Genomic DNA, 19,195 nt, shown 5'->3' with positions numbered 1-19,195 from the left:
AAATGATTACATAGGAAATAATTTCAGACAAGTTAGATATTTTTCCAAAGCATTTAAAGCCTCTCAAGGCTCTTACAAGGCATAAACCTGCATGGACGTATTTTCTGGCACCGAGGTTTCTCATCCAAGCGCAGAAAAACAAAAAAGAGATCTCGCACTCAGAAGTCACAAAAGTACGCACAGTTGTGTGAGCCCTCTTGCTGGTTGGGTTTAATGTCTCTGTGCTAAACAGAAACTGCTCTCACAAGTTAGCACCAACCCCAGGGACTCCTGGCCAGCATGCTGCCCAGGGCTTAACGTCATTTTGTGCTTTTGTTCCACCTGTTTCTTTCTATGGTCTGTCACACACTCCTCTCCCTTTCACCTGAACAATGGATATACCTCTCCCAAGGCCGTTAGTTAAATCTTATTTTATCTTGCCTCTACCAGGAAAAAACAAAGTCATTTGGGGTCATCTCTTCAAGGTTGAGAAGCCTGAGCCACCCACCTGCTCCTGCTCATCAAAATCAAATCTGCCAAGTGCTGAGTTGCTTGAAAATGTCCTGTTAAGTCATTTAAAGATGTAGCTCTTCATATAGCTAGCAAAGCATAACCTTCATTTGAGACATACACCTTGCCACAAAATGTTTTCCTTACTAAAATATAAGCTTCCATCTGAAAATATTATCAACATTTCATATTCATCTTTCTTATTTCATTACCACACAGAACATTCTTTCATGTAACCAACCATGTAATCTTGCTCACAGCAAAGGATTTTTTGAAAGAATAATTAACATTGTATTAGTTTCATATGTACAACGCAGTGATACAATACTTGTATATATTACAAAATGATCACCACAGTAATTCTAGTTAACACCCATCACCATACATACAAGTTTTTTTCTTGTAATTAGATCTTGTAATCAAGATCCACTCACCCAGCCACTTCCAAATATGCAATCCAGTATTATTAACTATAGACACCATGCTGAGCCTTACATCCTCTGTGACATTAATTTTGTAACTGAAAGCTAGTACCTTTTGACCCCCTTCACCCATTTTCCCCACCTCCCAGCCCTGCCTCAGGCAACCACCAGTCTGTCCTCTATATCCATGAGTTCAGTTTCTTATCGTTCATTTGTTTAGATTCCACATATGATATCATGCAGTATCTTTTTCTGACATGTTTTGCTTAGCATAATGCCCTCAAGATCCAACAATGTCCTCAAAAATGGCAACATTTCATTCTTTTTTATGGATGAATATTTCACTGTATATATTCATAGTCCATATTTTCTTCATCCATTCATCAGTGGACACTTAGGTTTTTTCCATGTCTTGGCTATTATAATTAATGCAGCAGTGAACAAGGGGGGTGTGTATATCTTTTTGAATTATTGCTTTCATTTCCTTTGGATAAATACCCACGAGTGGAATTGCTAAATCATAGGGTAGTTCTATATTTAACTTTTTGAGAAACCTCCATACATACTGTTTTCCACAGTGGCTGTACGAGTTTGCATTCCCACCAACATTTGCACAAGGGTTCCCTTTCCTCCATATCCTAACCCCTGTTATTTTTTTTTTTTTGTCTTTTTGGAAATAGTCATCCTAACAGGTGTAAGGGGATAACTGTAGTTTTGATTTGTATTTCCCAGATGATGACCCCTTTTCATGTGCCCATAGGCCATCTGTTAGTCTTCTTTGGAAAAATGTCTGTTCGGATCCTCTGCCTATTTTTTAATCAGATTGGGGGGTTGCCATTGAGTTATAGGAGTTCTTTATATGTTTTATATTTTAATCCCTTACCAGATAGGTCATTGGCAAATATTTTCTCCCCTCCCACAGGTTGCCTTTTCATTTTGTTGATGGTTTCCCTTTACTGTGATGCAGCTTTTTAGTTTGAAGGGAGTCCCACTTATTTTTGCTGTTGGTGTCAAATCCAAAAAACCATTGCCAAGGCCAATGTCAAGAGGTTACTATCTAGGTTTTCTTCTAGGAGTTTTATGGTTTCAGGTTTTACATTCAAGTCTTTCATCCATTTGGAGTTAATTTTTTGTGTATGGTGTAAGGTAGGGTCCAGTTTCATTCTTTCGCATGTGGTTATCCAGTTTTCCCAACACCATTTATTGAAGAAATTGCTTTTCTCCATTGTATATTCTTAGCTCCCTTGTCATAAGTTGATTGATCATATATGCATGGGTGTATTTCCAGGCTCTCTATTCTGTTCCACTGATCTCTGTGTCTGTTTTTATGCCAATACCATGCTGTTTTGATTACTATAGCTTTGTAATATAGTTTGAAATCAGGGATCATGATGCCTCCAGCTTTGTTCTTTCTCAAGATGATTTTGGCTATTTGTGGCCTTTTTACACTTCCATACAAATTTTAGGTTTGTTCTATTTTTTTAATTTTATTTAAATTCAATTAATTAACACACAGTATATTATTTGTTTCAGAGGTAGAGTTCAGTGACTCATCATGTTTGTTCTATTTCTATGAAAAATGCCTTTGGAATTTTAATGGAGATTACATGACTCTGTAGATTGCTTTGGGCAGTATGGACATTTAAACAATATTAGTTCCTCCAATCCATGAGCATAAAATATCTTTCCATTTATTTGGGTCATCTTCAATTTTTTTCATAAGTATCTTCTAGTTTTCAGTGTACAGGTCTTTACCTCCTTGGTTAAGTTTGTTCCTAGGTATTTTGTTCTTCTTGATGCAGTTGTAAATGAAATTATTTTCTTAATTTCCCTAAGTTTGTTTTTAGTGTATAGAAACAAGTTTTTATATGCTGATTTTGTATCCTGCACCTTTACTGAATTCATTTATTAGTTCTAACAATTTTTTGATGGAGAATATTTTCCATATCAAATGTTATCTGCAATTTGTGACAGTTTTATTTCTTCCTTTCCTATTTGAATGCCTTTTCTTTCTCTTTCTTGCCTAATTGTTCTGGTTAGGACTTCTAACACTATGTTGACTATAATTGACAAGAATGTGCATCCTTGCCTTATTCCTGATCTTAGAGGTAAAGCTTTCAGCTTTTCACCACTGAGTATCAGATTAGCTGTGGGCTTGTTGTATATGACCTTTATTATGCTGAGGTGCATCCCTTTATACCCACTTCATTGGGTTTTCATTGTTAAGTGGATGAGGTTTTGTCCAATGCTTTTTCTGTAGCTATTGAGATTATATGAAATTTATCCTTCGTTTTGTGTTGTATCATCTTTCCATCCCTGGAATAAATCCCACTTGATCATGGTATATGATTCTTTTAATGGATTGTTGAATTCAGTTTGCTAATATTACATTGAGGATTTTTGCATCTCTGTTCATCAGAGAGACCGGCCTGTACTTTCCTTTTCTTGTAGTGTCCTTGATTCTGGTATCACAGTAATGCTGACCCCATAAAATGATTTGAGGTGTTCCCTTCTCTTCTATTTCTTGGAAGAGTTTGAGAAGGATTGGTATCAATTCTGCTTTGAATGTTTTGTTGAGTTTACCGGTGATACCATCTGGTCCTGGACTTTTGTTGAAAGATTTTTGATTACTGATTTAATCTCCTTACTAGTAGTCAGTCTATTAGACTTCCTACTTCATGATTCACTCTAGGTATATCGTATGTTTCTAGGGATTTATCTGTTTCTTCCAGGTTGTCGAATGTGTTGGTGCCTAATTGTTCACAGTCGTCTCTTATGACCTTTGGTGTGGTATTGTTGTGACATTGCTTTCATTTGTGATTTAAGTCCTCTCCTTTTCTTGGTGAGTCTAGTTAAAACTTCGTCAGTTCTGTTTACCTTTTCAAAGACCCAGCTCTTAGTTTCATTAATCTTTTCTATTGTCTTTTTAGTCTCCATTTCTTTCTGCTCTGACCTTTGTTATTTCCTTCCCACAGTAAAGGATATTTTAAAGTTAACAGATACTTGCACCTACAATATAGTATGTTTCTATCTTTCCTCTCTCAGCAAGCAGCTGAGATTACCAGAATTTGCATGTTAATAGTTTCAGCCCAAGAACTAGGCTATTAATCTCTACATCATATTATTGACACAACATTCATTTTACTCTTTCATTAAGAACAGCTGACTTGCTAGGGTCTTCTCTGGGCATCTACATCTAGTCCACTTCCCTCAAAGATCCATACCCCACTCTGTCCAATAATCTAGGTGATAATATTATACTATAATCTAAATCCTGAACAAATGCCATTGTAAAGTGTGCCCATACCAGACAGTGACTGCTAAAGCTTTTAGCACATTCTTCAGAATGAATTCCAAAAATCATTTCATGAAATAAGCTATTATATATATAACATTACATAATATAACATTATTTACAAAATTTCTTAAAGAAACTTTGCAAGCTTCCTGCTCACTATGACCCTTTGCCGTGTACACACAGCATCTCAGCTCAGTGAGGAGGGACATAAGCTCCCACTGTGCATCCCCTGGATTCAAACTAGATGGATAAAGACAAGACACAATTTCTTTTGGCATCCGTTTCCTCATGTGAAATTAGGGAGCTCACTACATGACCCTTTAATTCCCTTGTAGGGCTAAATCCTATGTCCCCCTGACTCAATGAAGCCACCTAGATAATGGTCAACCCAGCTCACATTCTTATAGGCTCTGCAGCTTCCAGAACCCTCTCTCATAACCTAGCTCACAGAAGTTTCATAACAACCCCACAAGGCAGGTAGCATTGGCATTTTTATTCTCACTTTGCTAATATTAACACTGAGCCTCAGTCAGTGATTTGCCCAAAGTATCACAGCCAGGAATAATCAAGACCTTGACTCAAACCCCAACTCAGAATTTTCAATACCCACCTTGGTTCCTTTCTACTACACAGCATTCCTCACAGGGATGCCTAGCTGGCTTCATTGGTAGAGCATGTGATTCTTCATCTTGGGGTTGGGAGTTTGAGCACCACACTGGGTATAGAGATTACTTAAAAAATAAGAAATTAAAAATAATATTGCTCACAAAGTTTCAATAAACCACCACTAAATCAATTGTACAGGAAACTCTTGTTCTCTACCACATGCTTCCATGTAAATTAATCTGGATAGTATCACATTCAGGTGTCCTCACTCTGAGATTTTTGTCCTGGGCAGTTAATATTATTCCCTTAGGAAATTTGACAGTCCTGAACTAACATTTTTGTGTGGACAAACACTGCAACATCCAAGATTCTGTATTGAGCACTTTATTGGCCCAAAGATTATCCTCTCCAGGGGCCAGTCTTGGTGAAATGATGGAATGCACTTAAACAAGCTATATCAGAAGGTAAAAAGTTCAGGGAAAAGGTAGAGGGTCCCTGAGAACTTCCCCCTGGGAGGAGCAGAGAAGGTATATTAGTTTCCTGGCGCTAACAAATCACCACAAACTCAGTGGCTTAAAGTAGCAGGAATTTAATCTCTCACAGTTCTGGAGGCCAAAAGGCCAAAATTGGCATCAGCAGGCCCATGCTCTGTCTGAAGCCTCTAGGGGAGGATCTTCCTTGCCCATTCGAGCTCCTGGAATTCCTTGGTTTGTGGCAACATAACTGCAACCTCCACCTTCATCTTCACATTGTCTGTTCCCTGGGGTTCCTATGTCCTCTCCACTTTTTAGGAGGATTTAGGGTCCACTCTAAATAGAGGAGGATTTCATTTCATATCCTTAACTAATGACACCTGCCAAGAGCCTACTAAGATTTTAAAATCAGCAATGGAGAGGAAAGCCATCCAAAGAGGATTCAGGAGCAAAGATATAAAGCAGGCAAGTCCCAGGCACCTAGGACATGAGAAGTGCCCCAGGGGAGATATATGAAAGTTAGGATTATGTAATGGTCTGCTCAGGCTGCCATAACAAAAGGTCACAAAAGGTCACAGACGACTGACTTAAACATTTATTTTCTCAGAGTTCTGGAGGCTAGAATTCCAAGATTAAGGTGCCATCGAGGTGGATTTCTAGTGAGACCTCTCTTCCTGGCTTGCAGATGGCCACCTTCCCACCATGTCCTTATGTGGCCTTTCTTCGGTGTGGACACACAGAAAGAGAGCAAGCTCTCTGGTGTTTCTTCCTCTTCTCATAAGGACATGAATTTACAGGTTTCAGGCCCTACCCTTAATGACCTCATTTAACCTTAATTATCTCCCTGAAGTCTCCAAAAACCATTGCATTAAAACCCTAACAGGGTTAAGGCTTTAATATATGAAACTGGGGGGACATAATTCAGTCCATAACACATTATTTGGGGCCAAATCAAGAGACATCAAGATAATTAGTCCAAGGAGTTTGACCTCTGTTCTGTCAATTGTAGGAAGATATTAGAAATCTTGAAAATGGTTATGAAAATGTTTTCAAGGGAAGCACCATCCTTTTCATTTTCCTGGTCTGCAAAACAAGAGCTATTTTCCAGAAGCCCTTCCAGAATAATAGGCTGTGATTACTGACAACATTTTAGAAGATTAGTCACCTAGAATTTTTTGCTCTCTCTGATATACAGCCTATGAAGCAATTATGTCACCAAAAGACAGATAATTCTTAAGGACCATTGTTCTTTATTCTAAAAGAATTAATGAGGGCGCCTGGGTGGCTCAGTCGTTAAGCATCTGCCTTTAGCTCAGGTCCTGGGATCGAGTCCCACATCAGGCTCCCTGCTTGGCAGGAAGCCTGCTCTCCCTCTCCCATTCCCCCTTGCTTGTGTTCCTGCTCTCGCTGTGTCTCTCTCTGTGTCAAATAAATAGTCTTTAAAAAAAAATAAAATAAAAAAATAAAAGGATTAATGATCACGTACAGCAGCTTCTACCAAGAGCACCAGGATTCTGCTAGTTCTTAGTTCCAACAAACAGACATTAAGACAAAATAAGATGTAAGATTTTAAAAAATAATAATTCTGGTAGGGTTAGCTTGCACCACAAGGAATATCTGCAACCATTTTTCCAAAGCCTTACTCATCCAGTTTCCAAAAGAAATTCTGGTCTTTTAAAACTCCCTGCTCAGTAAACTGTAAAATAAGCAGCAGTGAATCTCTGAGAAAAAGGGCTAGCAGGATACTTCTGAAATTATTCATTTCTGACTCTGTCATATCACCCATGAGGAAACTGAAGCTCAGAGACGTGCAGTGGTTGGCCTGAGATCCCACAGCTACTTAGTAGAAAATCTTGCCTGACACAGATAAGAAATAAGTTTCAGAAGTCTTGACAGGTGAAAAATTGAAACTACTTTAAAACTGAATCAACATTGTGTAGTATTTGATATGTCCCAGCCACTGTTTGAAGTCAACGTTTCTCAGACATTAACGTGCATGGGAAGCACCTGGGGAGCTTGTCAGACTGAAGATTCTGCGTCCTTAGGTCTGGAGTGGGGCCTGAGAGTCTGCATTTCTAACCAGCCCCCAGGTATTGCAGATTGTGCTTGTCTGAAGACTACGCTTTGAGTAGCAGGGTTCTGAGTGCTTTGCAATATTAACTCTTTTATTCTCCAAAAAACAACCCTGTTACTATTACAGATCCAGACACTGTATACGTACTGTTACTATCACAATTTTTAGAGCAGAGGAAACTAAGCCACAGTTAAAATGAATTGTCTAAGGTCACACAGTTAGAAATGGCCAGAGCCAGGATTTGCACCCAGATAGCCAAACTCTAGCCTCTGCTCTTTACTGCTACCTTACCCTTAGGTTTCTAAAAGCAATTCAAGATAATCTCTCTGCTTACACATGTCAGCTTTCAAGCTGAGTCATTAAGACTATATTTTAAATATGTAGCCATTAAAATAATAATGAAAACTGTGAAAGAAAAAGAGAAGGAAAAGCTCATAGGATGTTAAGTAAAAATAGCAGAATACAAATACATCAAACTAGGCCAGGCTCTCTGATTACCAGGCTCCATCACTTGAACCGGAACAAGACAGCTCATTACACAATAGCAGGACAGGTTTTCCCTCTTTTTCTTCCCTCTTCCGGAAACCATCCCACGGGAAATTGCACTCTTGCTCTTACCCCCAAAACAAACACTTAAGAAAGTGGGTCTTGATGGAAGAAAGACTTGAGAGAGAACAAGTGCAGTATGTGGGAGGAAACCAGCCTACAGCCCCCAGTATCCATGGCTTTCATTCAACACACTGAGAACGTGTGCTACCTAACGTACCAGGCACTGGGATGCCTTCATGAAGATTACACTCTAGTGGGAGAAGCAGACAATTTAAAAAAATGAGAATAAATAAGCCTAGTATACAGTCTCTTACTGAATAAGTGTTATGGAAAAATACTGGCATATTACATTTTATTGTACTTTGCTTTATTGTATTTCACAAATATTACCTTTTTATTTTCTTACAAATTGAAGATTTGTGGTAACCCTGTGTCAAGCAAGTCTGTTGGCACCATTTTTCCAACAGCATCTTATCACTTTGTGTCCCTGTGTCATTTTGATAACTCTCACAATATTTCAAACTTTTTCATTATTGTATTTGTTATGGTGAGCAATAATCAGCAACTACAAATCACTGAAAGCTCAGATAATGGTTAGCATTTTTTAGCAATAAAGTACTTTTTAATTAAGGTATGTATTTTTTTTTTTTTTACACATCATGCTATTGCACACTTAACAGACTACCGCATAATATAAAAAGAACTTTTACACTCATGGGAAACCAAAAATTCATTTGACTTCCTGTATTGCAATATTTGCCTTATTGCAGTGGTCTGGAACCAAACCCGCAATTTCTCCAGGGTATACCTATCATAGAGCAGAGGGATCAGGAGTGCTGGGGGCAGACAGCATGATTGCAATGGTAACTGGAGTCATCCGGAAGAAAGTGACCTGAAATGAGAGGTACACACATATCTATGGACGAACATTCTAGGCAGATGGAATACCAGGTACAAAGGTCCGAAAATGGAAACACATCTGTAATGTTTCAGGGAAAGCAGGAGCCACTGCACCTGCAGTGAAAGAGGAACAAGAGACCTAGTGGGGAAAGGGGCAGATCTTGCAGAGCCTTACAGGCCTTGGTAAGGATTTTGGCTTTTACTCTGAGGGAAAGAGGGAGTTACTGAGGGTTTGGGCAGAGAAGTGACATGATCTCACTGATATACTGAAGAACACAGCTGACTGTTGCAGGAAGACCAGGATAGAAGTCTGGAAATGGGTTAAAAGGCAATTGCAAGCATCATGCAAGGGATGTTGGTGGTTCCAACTAAAGTAGTAACAATGAGGTGGTGAGAATTGGTAGTAAGATTCTGGATATCATGATTTCTTGAAGGGTCAGATGTAGACTATGAGGGAAAGAGAGGAGTTGGTGGTGCTTCCTGAACTTAGAAGAATGAAGTTGTCCTTAGGTGATATGCAAAAGACTCCAAGGGAAGTTAACCTGGAGATACAGAGTTGGGTTTCAGACATGTGAAGGCAGAAATGCAGAGACATAGAATAGACAGTTGGCTACAGGAGTCTGGAATCAGGGACAGATGTGGTTTGGAGATGTACATGGGACAGCTATTAACATATAAACCATGAAACCAGATGAGATTTCCAAGGGAGTAAGTCAAGAAAAACAAGAGATCTAAGATCCGAGATCTGAGCCCTGGATGTGTCCACGAAGAGAGATGGAAGCAGCAAGGATCCCAGAAGAAGTGGCCAGTAATGTAGGAGGAAAACCAGGAAACTGGGACATCATGGAAGTCAAGAGGAGCGTTTGGCTAAAAGAGAGGGGGGTCAACTGTGTTGAGTCTGCTGAAAGGTCAAGTAAGGCAAAGACAGGACTGAGCTTTGGCTTTAGGAAGGCAGAGGCCATGGGCAACCTTCACAAGCAGTTTCAGGGGAGTAAGGAGAGAAATTTTTTTATCCTCAGCAAGGACAGAAAACCTCAATGATTTAAAAAAAAAAAAAAAAAGGAAAGGAAAGGAGCACAATGCCTGGCACTAAAGCTTTAAGGAGGGAAGGAGAAAGAAGTGACAGTGCCTTGGCATTTGAGGGACAGACTTGTGTGTAAGCCAAGACGAGATGTTCTGTGTGTGTATAAACCTTTTCTCATGACTCAACAGATTACGCTAATTTACTGACTCTTTGTTCTCCACCTCTGCCCTGAATAAGCTTAATCTTTTAAGTGGAAGAAAAAAAATAAATAAAAGGTCACCTACCAGCAATTAAGCCATCACTCCTATGAAACCTGGACTTAATTCATTACATAAAAGGGATGCTTGCAATGTTCTTCTTCAACTGGAGATACACTGCTCCAGCAATGGATTTTTGCTTTTGATATCATTGCCACACCTCTGGAACAACAATATTGGGAAATGCATGCCGTCCTTTTTCAGTATTCCATCCAAAGAGGCCAGACTTCTACGTTCAAGGCCAAGCTTGCTCTTTCCATCATCACACACCCCATCTCCCGTAAAATCATCTCCTGTCACCAGTATTCCTGCCAAGTTACCCATTTAGAACTGTCTCTTTCTTTTTCACACAAAGCCATATGTGGAATGCAGAAGAGATGATATACTTAAACCCATCAGAATTTCTTTACTTCAAATATGGAAGCTCTGCCTCAAAAATTCCTGAACAGTACCTTCTACCTCATTAGCGATTTACCAACTGCTGATTTTCCTAGTTAAACCAGAAGACAAATATATTCCTAAGAAAGTACCTAAGACATTACACTGCTTACCTTCTGCTTGGTTTCACTTGATGGAAAGAAATATCAGTAATTTCTACGGCTAAAAAAGGGGGGAAATTTCAGTAAAAATCTCATTATTTTAGATCCCACTATGAAAATAACAGTAATATCAACCTTGACTGAAGATTCCTTTTGTAGCATGACTGAAAAGAGGGCACTGCAAAGAAAATTAACACATCAATAGTGTTCACAGAAGATATTTAACCCACTTAAAACATCAAGTGTTTCAAATATTATGTATTTGTTAAAACAAAGCTATCTGTATGCTATTGGTACAGAAAGGCAGTATATATGTTTACGTATGACGGACAGGCAGTCAAGAATTCACTAGGTTGGGGCGCCTGGGTGGCTCAGTTGGTTGAGCGTCTGCCTTCGGCTCAGGTCATGATCCCAGGGTCCTGGGATCGAGCCCCGCATCAGGCTCCTGCTCAGTGGGGAGCCTGCTTCTCCCTCTGCCTCTGTGCTCTCACCCTTCCTCTGTGCTCTCTCTCTCTTGATCTTGCTCTATCTCAAGTATATAAATAAAATCTTAAAAAAAAATTCACTAGGTCATTTCCACTGTTTTTGTTGTAATTACTGATCTACACACACACACACACACACACACACACACACACCCCTCACCAACATTCATGCAAGTATTATACAAACAACGTACCAACCCACACATTTTATTTGCCAATGCCCACACCCCACCAACAAGTAGGTTTCCCAGATTAAAAAAAATAAAATCACTGGTTCTTTCTTTTTGTCCATAATAACTCTCTCTATACTTGATTCGTAAATGGACTACTCTCCAAACTGCATTTTCATAATTATATAATTATAATTTTAGCAGTGTAAAATTAAAAGAAAAAATGTTATTCCTTGGTTGACTAAGAAGTAACCTATAAAAGATTTGCCTCTTCTCCATGCCTGTAGAACTCATCACAGAGTAAAAATAATCAGAATCTGTGCTTAATAATTATACCAAAATTCATTTACTAAACTCAAAATAAATAACATGCTTTCTTAAAATATTATTTTTAGATGAGTTGGATAAGTAACCTGCAGAAAATGAAAATTGAAGGCAGCTCCTCACAAGATTAAGTTTGAGAGGCATATATTAAGAATCTTCCCAGCCCAAGACCAGCAGATGATGAAACCTGACAGATTGGCTGGCATTTTCTCCCCCATTCTGGGTGCTTGTCTCATGCAATCTGCTCCCACAGGGCTGAGCCACTGCCTTGTTCTAAAAACATCAACTACACATACACCACCTCCGATCCTGGAAACTGAAGAACTCTACACTGCAGTAAACATTTGTTCTCTGAAGTTTTCTTAACTCAACTTTTAGGATTCAGATCTACCACATGTTAAGAATGTACCAAATGTACAACACTCAGAAAATTTCCTCCATTGATATCCACAATAGTTCAAAAATATTTGTTCAACAATCATCTATTAAGCACCTGCTATGTGCCAGGCACTCTAGCAGCTATTAAAAATGTAAAGCTAAGTCTAAGACTGGTTCTCTCTTAAAGGAGATGGGTGTATATGTGGGGAAAAAAAAAAAGAAGTCACAAATAGGACACTTAGTGCAACAGGAGAAAAGAAGGCAGCGTGATTCATTCTGCCTGGGAGGAGATTGAGGAAAGCCACACTGACAAGATTCTATTTGAGCTTGGTTCATAAAGATGAGCAGGAGTTCACCGAGGAAGGACAGAAAGAGTTCCAGACACAGCAAAGCTCTGAGACCTATTTGGGAACGTAAAAACCTAGAATGACAAGGGGAAGGGCATAGAGGAGATAAAGCTGGTATGACAGGTTGGGCAGGACAGGTTTTGAATGTCATGCTTTTATTCCGAAACAATAAGGAACATGAATGCATTTTAACCAAGAACAATTCACTCAAATGATATGAAGATAATTGTGGCAGTTTGAAGGATGAACTCAAACAGGATGAGGAAATCGGGACTAGAAGAGGAACAGTGTCAGAGCAAAGGAAGAGGAGGATGCAAGAGCTCTTCCAGAGGTGAGATGAACAGGACCAGGGATCCTTGGATACCAGAGTAAAGAAGCAGGAACATAGGGCGGATCCAATGGTCCTAGTGACAATGACAGATGAGACAGACTTTCATGATCCAAAAGCAGAATTGCAGGAGGAGGAGCAAGTCTGGGTGAAGAAAGGAGTTCAGCACTGGCTACTAGGTGGGTTGTCTAAAAGTGCAGGAGGAGTGGGGTGGGGGCCAAGCAACTCTAAGGCCGAGTCATTGATGCTCAAGTTAAAGTCAGCCAGTATGAAAACAAGAGACGAAAGCAGGAGAGAAATGGATGCCCAAAAGTCAATGGATTTGATGGAATGACCTAGATGTGGAGAGGTCATGGCAATACGTATAGAAGAGCATAATCCAACTGGATGGAGTGTACATCAGGAGTGGAGGTTTTCAGCTGCTTGACTAGAAAGCCATTCTCAAACCTCTTCTTCCTTAGCTAGACACCCATTTCCCCAGTTGTTCTGTTGTTTATTTAGAGGTGGCAACACACGGATACAGGAACGGAGTTGGGAGCCAGTAGGAAAACTCTCACTTCTCTGATAAAAGGAACAGACATAGCTGGTCTGCCTTGAATGAGGAAACAGATGCCTACAGGTTCTTGGAGCTAACTTGTCACCATGAGAGGACACAGTGCCAATACATTAATGATGAGGAGGGAAAAATTAGGGAGCCCCACTGCCCAGCTCTGGGATATAGGGAACTTGTAGGCAAAGACCAAAGAAAAGCAGGATCATCAGGGGAAAAGCAGGCTTCAAATGGGTCAAAGAAGAAAGAAGAGGGAAATGTATTCTAAGGAAAGGTTGAGGATTGGAATTGTGCCCTGCTGCTTCCCCAGGAGCCAGCAGCCACCACACAGTTGCTGCATCAATAAATATCGAGTGGATAGCTTAGTGGAAGGGCATGATGGAAGGCCGGCAAAGCAAGGTGGCTTCCATAAGCAAAGAGATGAGCAGGTTGGGGATATGGTAGGCTGGTCAATTAGACCAGTTTGTCCCTTGGACAGAGGTCTCTGATCACAGCAAGGAGGGAAGAAGGTCCCGGCTGAAGGTGAGGAGGGGAAAGCAGGCTAATTGTGCCCTCTGTGGTTTCAGGTTCCAGATTCCAGAGAAAGACAGACAGGAGTACAGCTTGGACAGAAAACCATCTGAGCCAAAATACTGACCTGGGCACTTTTTTGCAGGTCCACTGGCAGAGGTAGTTCTGAAGGCCTTATGTTTGGGAGCTCTACATCCTTAAGACTATGAAAGAACAGGCTCATCCTCTAAAGCTCATGGTAAAACTCCATGCAGGGATTCTTTAGGGGACACAAGTCATCCTGTAAAGCAATGTTTACTCAGTCTGACTCAGGGGAGAACCATGCATTCCCCAGAATCTTTGCTCATCGGATTCTTCGGCATTGGCTATTTGACAATGTAGGAGTCTCAGCGCCTGACAATGGCTACATTTCATCTCAAGGACCAGTTCCAATGGTAGGGAGGTGGGCAGTGGACAAGACAGACCTAGCTTGCTGCAGGCTTCCAGGTAAAGCAGTCTTCCAAGCTGGTGCTGCTACAGCGAGCTCTCTGGGTAGAGAAAGATGGTCCAGCAGCTGGAGGAAATTTGCCATCGGAGTAGTGTTCATAGAACTTCCCACAAAACCACACAGCCGCCTAAATTTTACTGCATCCCCATTTCCCCTTTGAATATCCCCCTTCTTACACCACTCCTTCCTGTACCTCTATCTCCCTGCACAAATTCAATAAGGAAAATAAATCTAAAAAAAATATGTGGTCTTTTTAACAAATAGCATCCAAAGGGGCACCTGGGTGGCTCAGTTGGTTAAGTGGCTGACTCGATTTTTATCTCAAGTCATGATCTTGGGGTCATAAGATTGAGCCCTCTCTCCCTCTCCCCGCCTTGCTCTCTTTCTACCTCAAATAAATTTTTTTAAAAAAAGATAGCAGCCACAATATATGTGTGCACATGTATAAAATACATATACCAGGGCGCCTGGGTGGCTCAGTCGTTAAGTGTCTGCCTTCGGCTCAGGTCATGATCCCAGGGTCCTGGGATCGAGTCCCACATCGGGCTCCCTGCTCGGCAGGAAGCCTGCTTCTCACTCTCCCACTCCCCCTGCTTGTGTTCCTGCTCTCACTATCTCTCTCTCTGTCAAATAAATAAATAAAATCTTTATATACAGTGTTCTTTAAAAAAAATAAATAAATAAAATAAAATAAAATACATATACCAGAATCACATGGAGAAGGAAATAAAATTTTCTTCAAGCATTGAAAGCATCTGTAGCATGTGGGCACTGCTTTATTTCCAATATTGAGATGTATTTTCTCTCATTTAAATAATACCTAAATGTTCCACTTAAGAATGACATTTCCAAATGTTAGTTTCCTACATGTAATTCCAAGAGAGTCTTACCAAATTACTGGAGAAGGTAATCTAATTTAATAGCCCAACTATATACTCCAGTTACAACTGCATTTAACATTTTGATCCACGTTAGTGGGCCTCCACACACGTCCTAGTGGAGATGACACCCTAACAAAGTACAGCGCCACCTATTGGCCACATGCTAAGAATAATCTTCTGGTCCAATACAGTAGGTTCTGGCTGACAGGCTATATGGCTTTGAGTCACATAATTTATTTATGAACTGACCTTTAACATTTTTACAGATTCAATAAAGCAAAGTAGGGGTAGAAACTATAAAAACCCAGCAAGGTATTCTGCCTCACTTCATTCTTTTAATGTTATTTCTTATATCTCTATTACAGGACATCTTGTTGAATATTTGTATTCCCCTCATTGGCTAAGTACATATTTATTGGGTACCTGCACGTGTCAGACTATGTATCTGGCAAGAGGCTTACAGTGGTAAACAAGACCAACCTGGCCCCTTGTCCCTTTGAGGATCATAATACAGTAGACCTTTGAACATCATGGGGGTCAGGGGCACAGACACCCCCACTCCATGCAGTCAAAACCCATGTATAACTTTTGACTCCCCAAAAACTTAACTAATAGCCTACTGTTGATCAGAAGCTTTACTGGTAACATAGTCAATTAACACATATTTCAGAGGTTATATATATGATATACCATATTATTTAAGATAGCAAAAAGAAAATCCTAAGAAAATAAATTTGCAGTACTGTACTGTATTTATCCAAAAAAAAACTGCATGTAAGTGGACCTGCACAGCTCAAACCCATGTTGTTCAAGGGCCAACTGTATCTCTGGAGTCCGACCATTTCTCATCACCTCCACCATGAACACCCTGTGCAAAGCCTCCTCACTGGTTCTGTCTCTGCAAGCCCTTCTCAGCAGAGTAGAGAGGGAACCCTTTAAAACCTAAGTCAGATGACAAGCCTGGTCTGCTCTAAACCTTCCAAAGTTTCCATCTCATCCAGAGTAGAATCCAGAGTCCTCACTGCCGAATATGTAGCCTCCCCTCTACCTCTATCCCCTGGCAACCTCCATCAGCCCAGCTAGCTCTGCTCCTCCTCAAACCTGACAAGCCTCAGGGCCTCTGTACCTGCCCCTCTGCCTGAATGCTCATCCCTCAGATACTGGCACGACTCACTCCCCTACTCTCTCCAAGTCTGTGCTCAAATAGCCTGTCTTGGTGTGCCTGGGTGACTCAGTCGGCTCAGCGGCTGCTTTTGGCTCATGATCTCAGGGTTCTGGGATCGAGCCCCACATCCGGCTCCTTGCTCAGTGGGGAGCCTGCTTCTCCCCTGCCTGTCACTCCCCCTGCTTGTGCTCTCTCTCTGTGTCAAATAAATAAAATCTTTAAAAAAACAAAACAAGGGCGCCTGGGTGGCTCAGTCAGTTAAGCGACTGCCTTTGGCTCAGGTCATGATCCTGGAGTCCCGGGATGGAGTCCCACATCGGGCTCCCTGCTCGGCAGGGAGCCTGCTTCTCCCTCTGACCGCCCCCCCCTCATGTGCTCTCTGTCTCTCTCATTCTCTCTGTCTCAAATAAATAAATAAAATCTTTTTTAAAAAAATAAAAAAATAAATAAAACAAAACAAAAAAACAAATAGCTCGTCTTGACCAACGGTCATAAAATCAAAGGCCCCCACCTCACCATTTCAGCACTCCCATTCTCCTTATCCTGCTCTATCACTCTCCATAATACCATAATCACCATCTGAACTCCTATGTACCGGTCCCTGCCTTTAAATTTGTTGTTGTCTTTCCTAAGTAGATTGCAAACTCCACAAGGGCAAAAACTTTGGGGTTTTTTTTCCTGGTCTCTCCAGAGCCTAAAACAGTGTTATGGCTTCTATTTGTCAAATAAAATCTCACTCACTTTCCCTGTGTATCTTTCTCTCACTCTCCAGGACCATGGTTCCTGAGGACAGGGAAGAAGCCCCATATGGAAAGCCCTCACATTAATCCCCTGATCCAGGACAAAGAAGAGCTTGTCCTACCTGTTCTAGGGCAGGGCCAGCTTCATGGGTGTATAACTCACGCAGTCACAGAGCTCCAGGCTCAGAGGGGCCTGACACTTGGTTGAAGGCTCTGTACTCACCAACTTGACATTCTTAAGAGCTTTTGAATAAGGGGACCTATGATTTCATCTTGTACTGGACCTCACAAATTATGTAGCTGGTCCTGTTTTGAGGATTCAGGGTAAGAAATGTGTGAGTAAAATAGCTCACTGAGAACATCCACTGAAAGATGAACAGTCTTCACAGTGCGTGACCCTCTTGGTAAGTCAGAGCCACTAATTTCAAGGAAAGGAGCATGGCTCCGGAGGCATATGGGATTTTCGCTCTTTTCAGTCTCGGACAGCTAAGAACTTTCATGAGTCATGAGATTGTTCCCGGCAATTCTCTCCCAGCACCTTTCCCACCCCCAGCCCCCTCTCACCAGGCACAAGCTGGAATTCCCCACCACCAGGGTCAATGTCGACGAGAGTCAAGAGACGCAATAGCATGTTATCATAGATAAAATTTTAAAATTAACTACTGTGGAGCTTAGATTTAAAATAGACAGGAGAGTTCCATTCCAGTGGGGAAAAGGGGATGGCTTGTGGTTTTCACTTAATACTAACGGGAGGGAAGAAAGGGTACCAAGCCCAGGAAAGAGGGAGTGCTTAGGGGTGCTTAGTGCAAAGAAGGGACTCTGCGGAAAGTTAGGGAAGGGACATAAAACCTTTTTGAAGACTTAGCAACTGATTTGTCTCAGCTCAGGAAGCCAAGAAATGGCTCCTGGTGCTGTCCTATCCTAGTCTTGGCAAGAGAAGTGAACAGGACAAGCCAGAGCAGCGGCTGTTCCAGCTGACCCCTGCTGGCTCTCCAAGGAAGTGTCCATGCACGTGGTGCTGGCAAGCCCTCACAGGGTTTTTCCAGAGGGTGGATCACACAAAACAAGCAAGATTCCTGGAAGTGAGGAAAGCAGTAAGATGTGCTCAAGAACTCTTTCACACCTGTTTCACTTAACAGAGTAAGGACTTGGTGACCCACGTAGAAACATAAAGAGGAACAGAACAGCTCATGTTTTTAGACAGGGGCTAGAACGAGATCATAGGCAGTATCATGTTTTTGAGATCCTCAGGTACTGGCTAGAAGGCTGCTGCCTGCAGTCACGGAACAGAAAAACATGAAACTTTCAAGATGTTTGCTTTGCCTCTCAGTTTGCTTCTCTCCTCCCGCCCAGAGTGAAGGCAGTCATAAGAAATTGGCAGACAAAAGGCCCTTTTTACAAAGTAGTTACCAGTAAATTCTCTAGTCATCCCTCAAAATATTAAATGTAGAATGAAAATTAGATTTCATTTTCATTCCATCCAAAGAAATTTATCTGGACAGAATCTTGTCAAAAACTGTTTAAAATTCCTTAAGATGGAACAAGAAAATTTATAGAAACTTATCTAGGACACAGGAATTCATTCTCATTTCCTTTCTAAAGTTTTCTATGAGGTTTTGCCTCCTTTAGGTCTAAAAAACAGTTTCATAAAAACAAACTGATACTGCCTCACTGCGAAACTTGAGGAAATAAAGGCATAAAGAGTTATGCTTCTAGATCAAGACCTGCTTTTAAATATATTGGGAAGAGTAACAAGTCTACAACTGTCAAAAATCCATTGTCCATCAATAGTATAAACATATGCTAGAAACTTTTGAACTTCCCTTCTTCACGAGCTGTAGTGATTGTAATTATCCCACCTGCATCCATCCCAATTCTTCTGGGATGTTCACCTAACACCTGATCAACCCACTTGAACATATTAGGTGTCTACCAGGTACTTAACAGAAGTATCATTGAGGTTCTTGGTCTTTCACATTCATACCACAGTGAGAACACAATTAAGAACAATATGGTACTACTTTGAGAATTCAAATAAGGAAAAAGGATAGGAGTTTAGTGGATGAAGACAGACTTGAATTTGTTCTTGAAGGACAGGGTAGATTCAGACGAGTAGGTGGGAAAAGAGGAAAAAAAAAAAAGGAAAGAAATTAGTGGCAGGGAGAAAAGCGTTCAGATAAAGACCTACAGAGACAAGAA

The sequence above is a fragment of the Neomonachus schauinslandi genome, chromosome 4, assembly GCF_002201575.2.
Source record: "Neomonachus schauinslandi chromosome 4, ASM220157v2, whole genome shotgun sequence".
NCBI lineage: Eukaryota > Metazoa > Chordata > Mammalia > Carnivora > Phocidae > Neomonachus > Neomonachus schauinslandi.
This window is presented reverse-complemented; position numbering follows the sequence as displayed.